Raw genomic sequence first — 15,074 nt, forward strand, 5'->3', positions numbered from 1 at the left:
TCCCTTGGACTACAAGGAGATCCAACCAGTTCATCCTAAAGGAAATCAGTCCTGAATATTCATTGGAAGGACTGATGCTGAAGCTGAAATTCCAATACTTTGGCCACCTGATGCGAAGAAGTGACTCATTGGAAAAGACCCTGATGCTCGGAAAGACTGAAGGTAGGAGGAGAAGGGGATAACAGAGGATGAGATGGTTGGATGGCATCACCGACTCAATGGACATGAGTTTGAGTAAACTCCAGGAGTTGGTAATGGACAGGGAGGCCTGGTGTGCTGCAGTCCATGGGGTCTCAAAGAGTTGGACACGACTGAGCGACTAAAGTGAACTGAACACTGAAAATTTACATTTGGGGATGATGCTGGAATGTGTATCTAGGTAAGTGGTGGTCACAGAGACTGCTGTAGTGTTCCCTGACACCTGAGGGGGTGAAAATAATGCTGTGCACAGGCAGGCTACATAATACTATTGTCAAACTGGATAAAATGGAATGTAGACTAGCATAAATGCCCATGCATGTAAGAGAATTTCAGAGATGGGCCAGATTAATAGGGGCTGGAGCAATCAAGGAAGGCCTTATGGAGGAGGTATGCTCAGAATAGGAACAGAATGGCCTGGGTGGCTTAGAAGGACAGCAAGGATGATGCTGAGCAAAATCAGACAGGAAGTCGACTGCATGAGCTGCTTGTGAGAAGCCACCCAGTCTCCAACTTTGCATTTGATAACCAGATCAAGATGACCTCATGTTAGAATTCTAAGTCATCTCTGCTGCTGTGGCAGTGAGGGCGGCCAGGAATACTGCGGTAAACAGTGTGTACGTTTTCCCTCATGAAACAGACAGCTACTGGAAGAGTTTGCCGTAAGAGAAGCAGTGAAACTCAGTATTTTAACGAGATATACTAGGGAGGAAACTGAAGACAAGAGGTCAGCCTGTAGAACTCTTGTTTCTAGCAATGGATCTATTTAGTCAAGTGAAAACCTAAATGGAACCTCTATCTACCTGTGCTTGCTAAAAAAAAAATGAAGAAGAAGAAAAATAATTAGCAGAAGCAGAGCTGCTTGCTTTAGGTCAAGGGGTGATGGGGCCCTCAGGTTAGGTCTGCTGGGTGTCTTCTCAAATAAGGTACTGTGCTGTGATGAGCATCTAATACAGGGTTCTGAAATTAAGAGATTCAAAGAAAATCCATGCAGACATAGTTCTATAAGAGAAGCACAGACCATTTTTAGCTGTGATGGAAGCAGAGCCAGGCATTTTGGCTTGTGGTCCAGGGCTCCTTCACCCACTTCATTCTGTTTCTTGTCTATGACTCATTTGATAAGCCATGCCAAGGAGAAAATGCAGAATCCATTACATTTACCAGTAATTGAGAAACATCTTAGTGGCTTCCTCTTATCTTTTGATACTGAGGTCTTAAAGAACATTAAAAACCTAGTCCCATATCCACTCTTTAATCTTATCTCTAAGCCATTAATTGATTGAAAAAGTGTTCTCCAAAGTTCCAGACCTCTTGCTGGTGTTCTAAAGCACTTCGGAGTGATTTATTACTCACAAGCGCTCATTTAAACATCGTCATCCCAAGATCTGAGTCCCCAAATAACTTACAGCACATATAGATAAATGGCATATGATGCTAGGTTTTAATTTATTTTTATACATAATATAAAGAGATGACATATTGGAAATTATGGTGATGATACTTGTCATATTTTTAATAGATACCTATTCAGTGAAAAAATTAACATTATCAGAACACCACATACAAGGTGCATATAGACATTTTCAAAGAAATCATAAGAAATTTAGTTAAAAAGAAAATGAAAGTGGTCAAATAGTAGTTAGTTTCCATTTATAAAACAGAACATATGTGTCTGAGTTTCTAGGAAACATCATTTCTGAAATCTCAGAATCATAGAGTTCAGAGTCCTCCATAAATTCCCTAGGAAGCATCTCAGTGATTGACTGAATGTTGTCTTTTATTTTTTTGAAGATTTTAAATACATATATATATATTTATATATATTACAAGCTCCTTCCCATGTTTACCAAGAACAGAGGAATTCCCTTAATACAAAGCCACCTAGATTCCTCCTTCAATTTATGTCCATTTTCTCTTGTTCTGTCTTCTGTGAACATGGGAAAACCAAGTCCACTATTCCCCTCATAAAATGTTCCCACTTACTTGAAGATAGAAAGCAAGTTACTCCTCAATCTTCCAATCTTATTTCCAGGTCCTTTCATTCTTTCCCATAACATTTTCCTTCTCCCTCTTTAATGACTTACGGTTCCCTTTAGAGACCTTCCCAATTTCTCTACACACTAAATAAATGGAAACTGACAATGAGGAAGAACTATCTAAATAAGCAGATGATGCCTCTTTCATTAACCTGACCCTGTACTGAAATAAATGTCATAAAATGACATTACAATACATTTTGTATTGTAATCAATTGGTCAGAACTAGTACATCATTTCGGAGAAGGCGATGGCACCCCACTTCAGTGTTCTTGCCTGGAGAATCCCAGGGACGGAGGAGCCTGGTGGGCTGCTGTCTATGGGGTCGCACAGGGTTGGACACGACTGAAGCGACTTAGCAGCAGCAGCAGCAGCAGTATACCATTTATGGGTCATTTGTAGATAATTTCAGCAAAAGCTGTAATTTAAGGAGTGCTTCTTGTGTGTCAGGCGCTGAATGTTTTGCTACTGAATCCTGGCGACAACTCTAAGAGGCTGGTATGATTATCCCCACTTTTCACAGGAACGGCAGGGACTAGACTGTCAGAGGTCTTGATGATGGTCCTCGACTCAGTGCCTTTCCTCAGTGCACTCACACATGGACGCAAGGCACGGTACAGGTATGGCCGCGGCTGCAGGCTGCCCGTCCTCGAACCAGACTCTGAGATGAGAATTTACACGTGCAAATTTCACTGGTGAGTGCTGCTGGACTCAGCACAAACGGGAGCATGAACAAAGCAGGTGAGGCAGGGGGAGAAGCTGGACAGCAATGCAGTCACAACAGAAGCCCCAGCTGAGCCTGCAGGCCCTCCAGAGTTGTCCTGAAGTGGGGCAAGGGCCTCTGTGTCCCCAGGTTGACCAGCCACTGAATGTATGCTGCTGCGCCAGGGGCAAAGGGCAGGATCCTGAGCGAGGCAGCTCTCCTTAGCTGACAGCTAAGGGCAATCACCAAGGAGGGACCCAGCTGTGAGCTTCCAGCTGTTAAGACTCCCAGACGCTGGGGAAAGAGGATCTTAAGCCTGAAAGGGGCAAGGCGTCTGGGTGACAGCACGGCTCTACTAGAGTGACTATTTTCGGATCTCTAACTCAGAATATGGTTCTGCGTAATTGCTTATTGATTGCTCAGTTATAAAAAATCACGTAGCGTTCATGTCAAAGAAATTAAAAAAATAAATAAGATGGAGGCAGGAAAGGAACTCCAAATACTGCTTTGGTTTCTGTGTAGGAAATACAAAATATCCCTTGTTTTTCTGTCACTTTCTTCAGCTCTTTCTCTCTTTTTCTGCCTCTGTCCCTTTGCTGTGTCACATTCTCTGTGTGACACACATACACTAATATGATGACTGGAAACAAAACTGGAAATTTTGAGAGCAAAGAAGGGAAACAGAAGAGGAGAGAGAATAATCTGAAATATTGGTAACAGATAATTACTACCCAAGCAGATACTGCCATTTTATACAGTTGGGTCAATGATAATACATGTGTCCTCTGGAGGAAAGATGTTAAAAGGATGAATAAACTCTATTAGTGGTTCTGCATCCTCAATAAGGTTTCTATCCTTAATCTTTCCTCATAGAATTTATTGTCTAAACTATATTAAAAAGACATAATTGCCTCAGGATGGTTCTTGCCAAAAGAAAATTACAAATACGTATACTACTGGGGATTGAAGAGGAAGTTCTGTCTCATTTCTCACTTTATAATGAGAACAATCAAACATGTTTTTAAAGTTTAAAATCAAAATTATGTATTATGTATTGTTCTCTATTTGCCCATTATGGAGAAGCTTTTAAAAAGCTAGAAAGCCAACAGCTAGCTGGAATGGCTTACTAGGGCATGAATTTGAAATAGATCCCCAGGGGATAACGAATCCAGCTTATATTGTGGGGAAATGTGAAGAGTATTAATTCATATTATGCTGCCTTGCTATTCTATTAACAAATGCAAAAAGAAAATTCTCACGGCAACGTTCTCATTTTAACATGAGCAGCAAGATATTAGTACAGAAGCCAGAGTTCAAAAAGTTAATAATAAACCTGAGTTAAGAATGATTCTGAAAGGATTCAGATGACAAAAGGCAGTGGAGAGTGAAAATTCAAATAAAGCAGGACATTATCTGATTAGAAATCCACTGTTATTGTCCTCCACCAAAATGGCCCACAAAGTGCTGATGTCTGTGACCTCTACAGTGGGACTGAATTTGGATCCAAAAGCTGGTGGCTCAGCATTTCCTGTTCCCTCTCTTTTCAAAATCCCACACTACAAAAGGGCATAGGGTAACACACTTTACTGCTAAATATGATTTGAGCCTTTTGGAAGACTGCCCATTCAGAAGTGTCACCCTGGCAACTCACCAATTCTTTCACTGTCCAAGACTTTTCTCTAAACAACCTTCCTCCAACAAAATTCTGTGCTCTACCCACAGGGCAGAAGAAGGGAAGTCTTGAATATTATTTTAAACTCTAAATACTTTATAAAGTGGCACCTCCAAAGCTAATTATCAGTGCTATCCATTGTGCTTTGTGGCATAATGGTACTTGGCACACTCATTCTGGAATTGGAGCAGGAAGAAGCCATCCAATACTACTGTCCACAGTCAGACTGTTCAGAAGACCCTACCACCAAGCTAAACAGCAGTGAAAGCCGGCCTGTCCCTTTCCAGACATCACACAATCCTGTGTTTACTGTCTGCAGAAGTCTCTCCATCTCTCCATCTCTGTTCACATCATCATTTGGTCCAATGTGGCCACGCTATGCAGAGAGCAACATGCCAAGACACTGTCTTCCCAGGGCGCTCGCTTGTTACCAAATGAAGGGTGTGTGTGCGCATGCGTGCGTGCGTGCGTGCGCGTGTGCTAAGTTGCTTCAGTCGCGTCCAACTCTTTGCAACCCTATGGACTGTAGCCCGCCAGACTCCTCATCTGTGGGGTTCTCCAGGCAAGAGTACTGGAGTGAGTAGCCATGTCCTCCTTCAAGGGATCTTTGTAACCCAGAGACTGAACCCAGATCTCTTGCACTGCAGGCCGATTCTTTACCATCTGAGCTATCGGGGAAGCCCAATGAAGGGTGATTTGCCTGCTTTTCAATCCACAACCAATTCTCTCCACTTCTAGATCCATAAACGCAAGCTGTCAAGGGTCTCCTGTTTTGGAGATACCATATTTGTCTATATCACAAAGACTATGAGTGAGACAGAAGGCAGAAAGAGACCAAAACGGGGAGACATATTTCCTGTGTCCTGCACACAAGCAAGTGGAAACTCCTTTCGAGACTGCAACTCTCGGGATGATTGAATCATGTTGTGTATCCGGACCCTGAAACAGCCCACTGGTTTCACAGAAATGACTGCCCGTTCTGTGAATTTCAGAGAACAATTCATTGTCCTTGAGACCACCTACAACTTGCATGCATGTGATGTCATTTTAAGTTACACCAACTCAGCATTTCCATGAATTCATTTTCTATACATGAAATTCACCAAGTCTTACAATGTTTTTGACCCAATCAGAAATAGCCTCTGCTTAAAAGTGTTGATTTTAAAATAAATGAAGAGTGTCTTTTTTTTTTTTTTAATGTATGGAAGTTGCCTTTTATTTTAAAAAGGGAAATAAAGCTGGAAAAAAGTCAAATGTTTCAGGAAACTGGGTTGTATGGCCGGTGCTTGCCTTATTAGTGAATGTGCCTAGTATGTTGGTATTGAAAGCACCCATTGGAAAAAACTGGCTTGATAATGGATTGAAATGATAGATCTTTTTAAACTGGAATTTAAACACAGGTGGTTTCGATTCTCTTCCAGTCCTTCCTTTTAGCAGTGGAACCACAATGCTGCTGCTGCTGCTGCTAAGTCGCTTCAGTCATGTCCGACTCTGTGCGACCCCATAGACGGCAGCCCACCAGGCTCCCCCGTCCCTAGGATTCTCCAGGCAAGAACACTGGAGTGGGCTGCTATTTCCTTCTCCAGGAACCACAATAGAGAATGCTAAAAACAAATTCCATGCTAAAAATATTTTTAGGTGCAAAGATAAAAAAAACAATAAAACCTTAATCAGAGCCCAAAGCAGTGAGGCAAAATCTGTTTGCTGAGCAGAGAATGATTAACCAAAGCATATGCCATCAGTGTGAACTGATTTACTTAATTCAATTTCCTATTTTAAGACACAGAGATAACATCACGGTTCAATAAAGATTTGGAATAAGAAGGAAAAAGCTCAAGTGGAAAGGACAGAATGCGTTTCAACTGGCCAGAGCTCTAGCTCCAGCTGTTAGCATTATGTACTTAATTCTGCTTCAAATTAATTCTCTTTTGTATAAAACTGAAAGTGACAGATTAACTGATCTTGAAAGTTTCTGGAAGGATGCTAGAGAAGTGAACTAGAAAGAGTAAAAAAGGAGCGTTTTGTAATTTTCCAACAGATCTTAAGAAAAAAAAAATCAGTAAGTTCATTACGACCATGGTAATCAAATAAAATTCACTCAAAATAGTACTATTGTAAGTATTATTTGAATTTAAAATTTTTACCCATGACATTCCCTCAAAGAAGGCTCTGCGTAATGATTTTCAGAAGTCTGACTTGGGTAGGCTTGACCTCAAACACTGCAGCCTCTGTTGCAACAGTCTTCCTTAATGACATTCTGGGTTGATTCTGGGAAGACCCAAGGGAGGGACCCTGGCACCACCCCACAGAAGAATGCAAAAAAGATGCTGCTTAGTCTCCCATATGCGAGGCTCAGATCCTGGACAGAGCAATGAAAGGGAGGAATTGACAAGAAAACTCGATTTATACAGGAAAAAAAAAAAATACTATACTTTGGAAAGCAAAGAACTTTTAAAAAATAACTTCTATAGCCACTGTGAATTAAAATGGAGACTGGCACTTACAATTCTACAACATTTTAGGGTTTCATGGAATTTTAAAATACTAGGTGGAATTTTCTTTCATCAAACTCAAAAGGTCACAACAATGTTCATGAGGTAAAATCCCAATTTATTATGAAACAGGACCAACAAGAATAGATACAGATGAAATGACAAGTAATGGCAAAATAAAATGGAAATTGAGGATGTGGTGAATTGTGCTTTAAGTGTACAAATAAATGATAGTGGAGGCTTAAGTACAATATCAAATTTATATTTTAAAAAGATTTTGAACTATTGCCTGTAACTCCCAAATCAATGTTGCTAGTCCTCAGCCCTCCCCTAACCACCACACTTACAGGTCCAACTAGCTGGCAGACATTTTGACCTACATGTGCCAAATATACCTCAAAGTCCTCTCCTCCCCACCACCAAGTCCACTTCCCTTCTAATTCTCTTGATGACATCATCATGCTTTCCGTCACTCAAGTCAGAAACATGACAATCCCAAGTCTTAACGTTTTCTCATTTCCAATGTTCAAACTATCATAAAATTCAGAATATTCTAGTTGTTCAAAATTTCTTTCTCTATTCCTCACTCAGTTCAGTTCAGTCACTCAGTCCTGTTCGACTCTATGTGACCCCATGGACTGCAGCACACCAGGCTTCCCTGTCCATCACCAACTCCTGGAGCTTGCTCAAACTCATGTCCATCGAGTCGGTGATGCCATCCAACCATCTCATCCTCTGTCATCCCCTTCTCCTCTTGCCTTCAATCTTTTCAGACTTCATGGTTTTTTCTAATGAGTCAGTTCTGATAATCAGATGGCATTGGAGCTTCAGTTTCAGCATCAGTCCTTCCAATGAATATTCAAGATTGATTTCCTTTAGGACTGACTGGTTTGATCTCCTTGCAGTCCAAGGGACTCTCAAGAGTCTTCTCCAACACCACAGTTCAAAAGCATCAATTCTCTGGCACTCTCTGCTTCTACCTCAATTATAATCCTCCCATCTCTTCCCCAGATCATTACAAATCTTCCTCCTTCAACCTTGCTCACTGTAACTCTTCCTCTAACTTTCTTCAGGTTAACATATCTAAAAAGCCAATGACTGCCACCTTAAAATCCCTCAGCAGGAAAGGGAACCCTCTTACACTTTTGGTTGGAATTTAAACTGGTGCAGCCACAATGGAGAACAGTACGGAGGTTCCTTAAAAAACTAAAATACAATTACCATATGATCTTACAATTCTACTCCTGGCATATATCCTGAGAAAACTGTAGTTCAAAAAGATACATGATACATGAACGGCAGCATTCATAGCAGCACTATTTACAACAGCCAAGACATGGAAACAACTTAAATGTACATTAACAGAATGGATAAAGATGTGGTGTGTGTACACACACACAATGGAATATTACTCAGCCATAAAAAGAATGAAATAATGCCATTTGCGCAACATAGAAGTTATCATACTAAATGAAGTTAAGGAGGCAAGAATATACAATGGATTAAAGACAATCTCTTTAACAAGTGGTGCTGGGAAATCTGGTCAACCACTTGTAAAAGAATGAAACTAGAACACTTTCTAACACCATACACAAAAATAAACTCAAAATGGATTAAAGATCTCAACGTAAGACCAGAAACTATAAAACTCCTAGAGGAGAACATAGGCAAAACACTCTCTGACATACATCACAGCAGGATCCTCTATGACCCACCTCCCAGAATATTGGAAATAAAAGCAAAAATAAACAAATGGGACCTAATTAACCTTAAAAGCTTCTGCACATCAAAGGAAACTATTAGCAAGGTGAAAAGACAGCCTTCAGAATGGGAGAAGATAATAGCAAACGAAGCAACTGACAAACAACTCATCTCGAGAATATACAAGCAACTCCTACAGCTCAACTCCAGAAAAATAAATGACCCAATCAAAAAATGGGCCAAAGAACTAAATAGACATTTCTCCAAAGAAGACATCCAGATGGCTAACAAACACATGAAAAGATGCTCAACATCACTCATTATCAGAGAAATGCAAATCAAAACCACTATGAGGTACCATTTCACACCAGTCAGAATGGCTGTGATCCAAAAGTCTACAAATAATAAATGCTGGAGAGGGTGTGGAGAAAAGGGAACCCTCTTACACTGTTGGTGGGAATGCAAACTAGTACAGCCACTATGGAGAACAGTGTGGAGATTCCTTAAAAAACTGGAAATAGAACTGCCATACAACCCAGCAATCCCACTGCTGGGCATACACACTGAGGAAAGCGGAAGGGAAAGAGACACGTGTACCCCAATGTTCATCGCAGCACTGTTTATAATAGCCAGGACATGGAAGCAACCTAGATGTCCATCAGCAGATGAATGGATAAGAGAGCTGTGGTACATATACACAATGGAGTATTACTCAGCTATTAAAAAGAATACATTTGAATTAGTTCTAATGAGGTGGATGAAACTGGAGCCTATTATACAGAGTGAAGTAAGCCAGAAGGAAAAACACCAATACAGTATACTAACGCATATATATGGAATTTAGAAAGATGGTAACAATAACCCTGTGTACGAGACAGCAAAAGAGACACTGATGTATAGAACAGTCTTATGGACTCTGTGGGAGAGGGAGAGGGTGGGAAGATTTGGGAGAATGGCATTGAAATATGTAAAATATCATGTATGAAACGAGTTGCCAGTCCAGGTTCGATGCATGATACTGGATGCTTGGGGCTGGTGCACTGGGACGACCCAGGGGGATGGTATGGGGAGGGAGGAGGGAGGAGGGTTCAGGATGGGGAACACGTGTATACCTGTGGTGGATTCATTTTGATATTTGGCAAAACTAATACAATTATGTAAAATTTAAAAATAAAATAAAATTAAAAAAAAATGAAGTTAAGTCAGACAGAAGATACATATTATACGATATCACTTATTTATGGAATCTGAAGAAAATGATACAAATGAATTTATTTACAAAACTGAAATAGAATCACACATGTAGAAAACAATCTAATGGTTATCAAAGGAGAACAGGCCTAGGGGAATGATGAATGAGGAGTTTGGGATAATAAAGTCCTACTGTATAGCACAGGGAACTATATTTAATATCTTATAATAAACTATAATGGAAAAGAATCTGAAAAAGAATGTATCACTTTTCTGTACACCAGAAACTAAGACAACACTGTAAATCAACCATACTTCAATTAAAAAAAAAAAAAAAACCTTCAGTGCTTACAAACACACACACACACATACACCCTATACCTATGGGTCAATAATCCTGAATGACTTATTACTTCCATATGTGAGTTTTACACAACTATCTCACCATCACTGCCTGCAATGGCCTCCTCCACCCCACCCTGCTCTTTACCAGTCTAACTCCTATTCATCTTTTAAGGGCCATTTCAGGGGTTACCTCCTCCAGGAAGCCTGCTTTCACACACACAATCTTCCAGCTCTAGACTGCATCTGATGCCTTTTTTACTCCTTAGTGCATTCTCAATATACTTAACATCATATTGGAGTGGGTCATATATATTTATGTGACTGCCCTGCATTTGACAGATATTCCTTGAAGGGAAGGACTTGACTTCTTAAGATCCTAGCAAAGTATACTGAATTGAAATAAAAATGAATCACACTATGGAAGAAAACAGATTGGAGGGTATGAGAGTAATCTGGAGGATTATAAGTGTTTGGAAATAGTGACTGCTTTTCTCACTTATGCAAATAATACTTCATGGTTTACAAAGTGCTTTCACATAAGTTATATTGTTTGATTCTTAAAATAATCCTAGAAGGAAGCGTAAAGCAGAAATGAAGGCTGAGAGAGACCTTAAATGCATAATAAATTTCTGAGAAATGTTACCGATTTTTTTAAAGAGGTGTGTGTGTGTGTTTAAATAAGTCTTCATAGATTGTCATTTCACAGATCTACACTTCAGATAAATTCCTATTTGGTCAAAATAGCCAACTGATATCCTTCATGACTACTATAAAATCTCCTGAAAAAGAAATACTCTCAGTTCTTTACAGAGAATTTTCTATAATGTAGTCTCCTATTCACTCTCCCAAAAAGCAGATCTTGAAGACAGAACAGCTCAATTAGATTTCTAAAGACAAAGAGAAAATGGTTTCATTCTCACCTTCAAAGATCCACCAGGCCAGGAACTTCCTGAAAATTTCCTTGATTCCGGAAGCCGTTCTTTTCCCAGGATGCCAACCCCTGAGAGCTGATTTGGTTAAAGTCTTCGGCACACAAGCGTGGAGTATCACAAAGATTCCTGAAAACAAAACAAACACAGAGAAGTGTAAACTGTTTTGGGTTAGCTAATTCTATTAAGCTTTCATTCAACTATCCTACTAAAATTGACGAGGGGAACTTAATACGTATTAAATCCCATGATGAATTTTAACCAAGCATTACAGTAGTTAAGGACATCAATGTCTAAGAAACTTTAAGCAATTTCATGGCAACAGGTAATGAAAGAAGGTAACACAATTCCAATTACATTTTGGTATATGCTAGAAGTCTGAATGAGCCCTCAATAGCAGGAAACAACTGCTCACACAAATCAAAGAGAGAAAAAAGGCACTTTATCTAATTTTACTCTAATACTTCATGGGAATACAGAGTGCTGTACAATCACATCAACACACAGGTAGAACCTGGGAAAATCTAATACAAACTGCAAAGAACAAACAATGAACTAAGTATTTGATCAAGGTTGATGATCTCCGTGAGGAACCCAGATACGCAATTACATTTTGGAGGTGGCTTTGAAGGTGGTGAGAAAAGGAGGTATCTGGGAATGAAGGTTTCAGAACACACCATTGTAAGAAAACAAGCATAAGGTTAAGGTAGAACACCACAGAATGAAACCTTAATTAAAAGGAAGCCAACTAACAGAAGTGTTTGAATAATGTGTTTATTTAATTACTCATTCTTATGAGAAAGTGTGAAAAAAAAAACACTGCAAAAATGTTTAGAAAACCTCTTTTAAACCAGAACTTGTGGACAGTGTACAGGGAGAAAAGAGAAGCCAGGAGTCTAGACCTGCCTTTGCCATTAATAGTCTGACCTTGGGCTTGCTAAGTGTCTATAAACCTTGCAGGCACATTTGCACCAGTGGGAGAGGTTTTATAAAATATCAGTGGCTAGGCCCATGTGGCCAAATAAATGCCTGACCAATTACCAGTATATCAGATCAAGTCGGACAGAACCCAAGCACAGGCATTTTTTTGATGGAGAGAAAGTCAGAGGAGACATTATTCAATGATTCATCCAGTGCTAAGAGTCCCATCTTCTCTACATAATTTGCATCTGATCTCTAAAATAAATACAGTTGAATAATATCCAAAACTTCTGAACTCTATAAAATTAAACAGTTCTCCTTTTCAAATCATAGTTTTCTCTGTTTATATGCCCAGGAGTGGGATTGCTGGATCATATGATAGCTCTATTTTTCATTTTTTGAGGAACCTCCATACTGTTCTCTACAAAGGCTGCACCAATCTGCACTCCCACCAACAGTGTAGGAAGGTTCCCTTTGCTTCAGACCCTCTCCAGCATTTATTATTTGTAGACTTTTAAATGGTGGCCATTCTGACCAGTTGAGGGGATACCTCACTGTAGTTTTGATTCACATTTCTCTAATAATTAGTGCTGTCGAGAATTTTTTCATGTGCCTATTAATAACCAAAACAAACAACCTAAAAGTCCATCAACATATTAATAGATAAAGAAGATGTGGTATCTTTATATTATGGAATAGACTCAGCCATAAAAAAGAATGAAATAACGTCATCTGCAGCAACATGGATGGACCTAGAGATCATATTAAGTGAAGAACACCAAAGACAAACATATGATATTGCTTATATGTGGAGTCTAAAAAATGATACCAATGAACTCAGTCACAAAACAGAAACTGATTCACAGATATAGAAAACAAACTTATGGTTACCAAATGGAAAAGTAGGGGGATAAATTAGGAGGTTGAGACTAATATATACATGCTGCTGCTGCTAAGTCGCTCAGTCATGTCCGACTCTGTGTGACCCCATAGACAGCAGCTCACCAGACTCCCCCATCCCTGGGATTCTCCAGGCAAGAATATATACATGCTACTCCATATAAAATAGATAACCAACAAAGACCTACTGTGTAGCACAGGGAACAGTACTCAATATTGTGTAATAACCTATAAGGAAAAAGAATCTGAAAAAGAATAGACTTTATGTCGATTAAAAATAAATAAATAGTTCCCTAATTTTCAAGAGGAGGAAACTAGGGCTCTGAGAGGGACACAGACTTATATGAGGTCCAAGCAAAGGAGTGAGACCAGGATGGACTCAAGTCTTCCAAGGAGGATAAAAGCAGATCATGAGCTGGGGCCGGACATAACCCTATTTCAGGCTGGGCTGGGTGGGACAGGGCCACATGGATTCACACCATTAACAGGGCCTGATGCTACTGACTTTCTGGGCAGGGGAAAGCATAACCTCAGAATTCCCACCCCTTAAAAGTAATGAAGATAAAAATAATCCTAAGAGCTAAATTTCTGAGTACTCTGTAAGAGCCCGACATTGTGCTAAGTGCTTTAATCCTCACAAGAACACTCTGTCCTAAGGACTATTATTATCCCTGATTTATAAATGAGGAAACTGAAGTTGAGAGTGCTTTGTCTTGCCTCCAAAATGGTGGAAGTGGAATTTTAACAAAGCAGTTTTTTCCCCCAACCATGTATTGCCTGGAGGGAATGCAATAAACAGGCAGCTGGAGGCAAGGCTACACTGCCCTGTATCTGCCCAGCCCTTTTTTTTTTCTTTTGGCACAAAGCACTCTCACGTTGGAAAAAGGAAACAGAAGCACCCGGGAGTCTTCTCAGTGCTTTCAGATTTTCTCCAATTAAATAACTAACTTTTGTTGTTTGAGAAAAGATGAACATTGTATGGAATACTTTTTCTTCTCGCTTCATAACACATACACACACACACTTCCAAATTAGCAGAATTTGAATAGTGAGATTTAAAGCCACTACTTTGGAGACTTTAGCTCAGACAAGTGTCAGAAGAGTCACCACTGAAATCTGTCCTAAATGATTCAGTCCATCATGACATGTGAATTTTAAAGCTTAACTGAAATCTCTGGAAGGCCATTTACAATTCCTTAGGAAAAAATGCCTGAAACACTCTTACACTCATCTTCAAAATCTTAGAGAAGTATCTTTGTTGCAGTTTGTTGGTCCGGTACATTTACATTGTGTAAATGATTTCCTTTCTTTAAATAGTTACTGACTATAATAAAATCTAAGTTATAAATATTCCACATATGAAATATATTTTATTTAAGAGGCTAATGCAAAGCATTACTGCTTCTGACATTAGGCAGCTCATAATTATACTGTGGCAGAAATAATCTCCACAGCTCATTTTAAAAATAATATGAAAAGATGGTTTTCATTAAGACACTTCTGGGAAGAAAAAGAAGAGTGACAGTACAAATGAAAACATAATTTTGAGAATTGGAAGGGGCCTGGAAGGTGTATCCAACCATCCATCTGTCTACAACCTATTCCATTTTCAGGGTACTCTGTACAGAGTTGAATCTCTCTTCTTGTAGCTTTCACTCCTTGATCCCAGATTTGGCTCTTGGATATAGATCCAGATTCAGATCCTACTGTAAACCTCCCCAACCACAGTCCTCTGTTCAGAAAAGCAGAGATCAATTGCTGTTTTAGTAGAGGTGGCCACTGATAGGACCGGGGGGAAGCACCGGACTCCAGGGCATTCTCAGAGGCTGGAAGATGACCCATGAGGTTGCTTTGTGCCAAAGCCTCTGCTCTAGTGTGTGCTAAGTCACTGCAGTCATGCCCGACTCTTTGCAACCCAATGGACTGTAGCCCACCAGGCTCCTCTGTCTATGGAATTCTCCAGGCAAGAATACTGGGGTGGGTTGC

General features: G+C 39.8%; 1 protein-coding gene across 1 annotated transcript in view; it reads right to left on the reverse strand.

Moving 5' to 3' along the window:
* The window catches only part of NRCAM (neuronal cell adhesion molecule), a 281,628-nt gene that overhangs the window by 239,090 nt on the left and 27,464 nt on the right, over window positions 1-15,074 (reverse strand). Inside the window, exon 2 of the mRNA XM_055590272.1 lies at window positions 11,259-11,396. The gene's annotated coding sequence lies outside the window, so the exon portion shown is untranslated. The remainder of the gene's footprint in view (window positions 1-11,258; window positions 11,397-15,074) is intronic.

Source organism: Bubalus kerabau, chromosome 8 (genome assembly GCF_029407905.1).
Source record: "Bubalus kerabau isolate K-KA32 ecotype Philippines breed swamp buffalo chromosome 8, PCC_UOA_SB_1v2, whole genome shotgun sequence".
NCBI classification, from domain to species: Eukaryota; Metazoa; Chordata; class Mammalia; order Artiodactyla; family Bovidae; genus Bubalus; species Bubalus kerabau.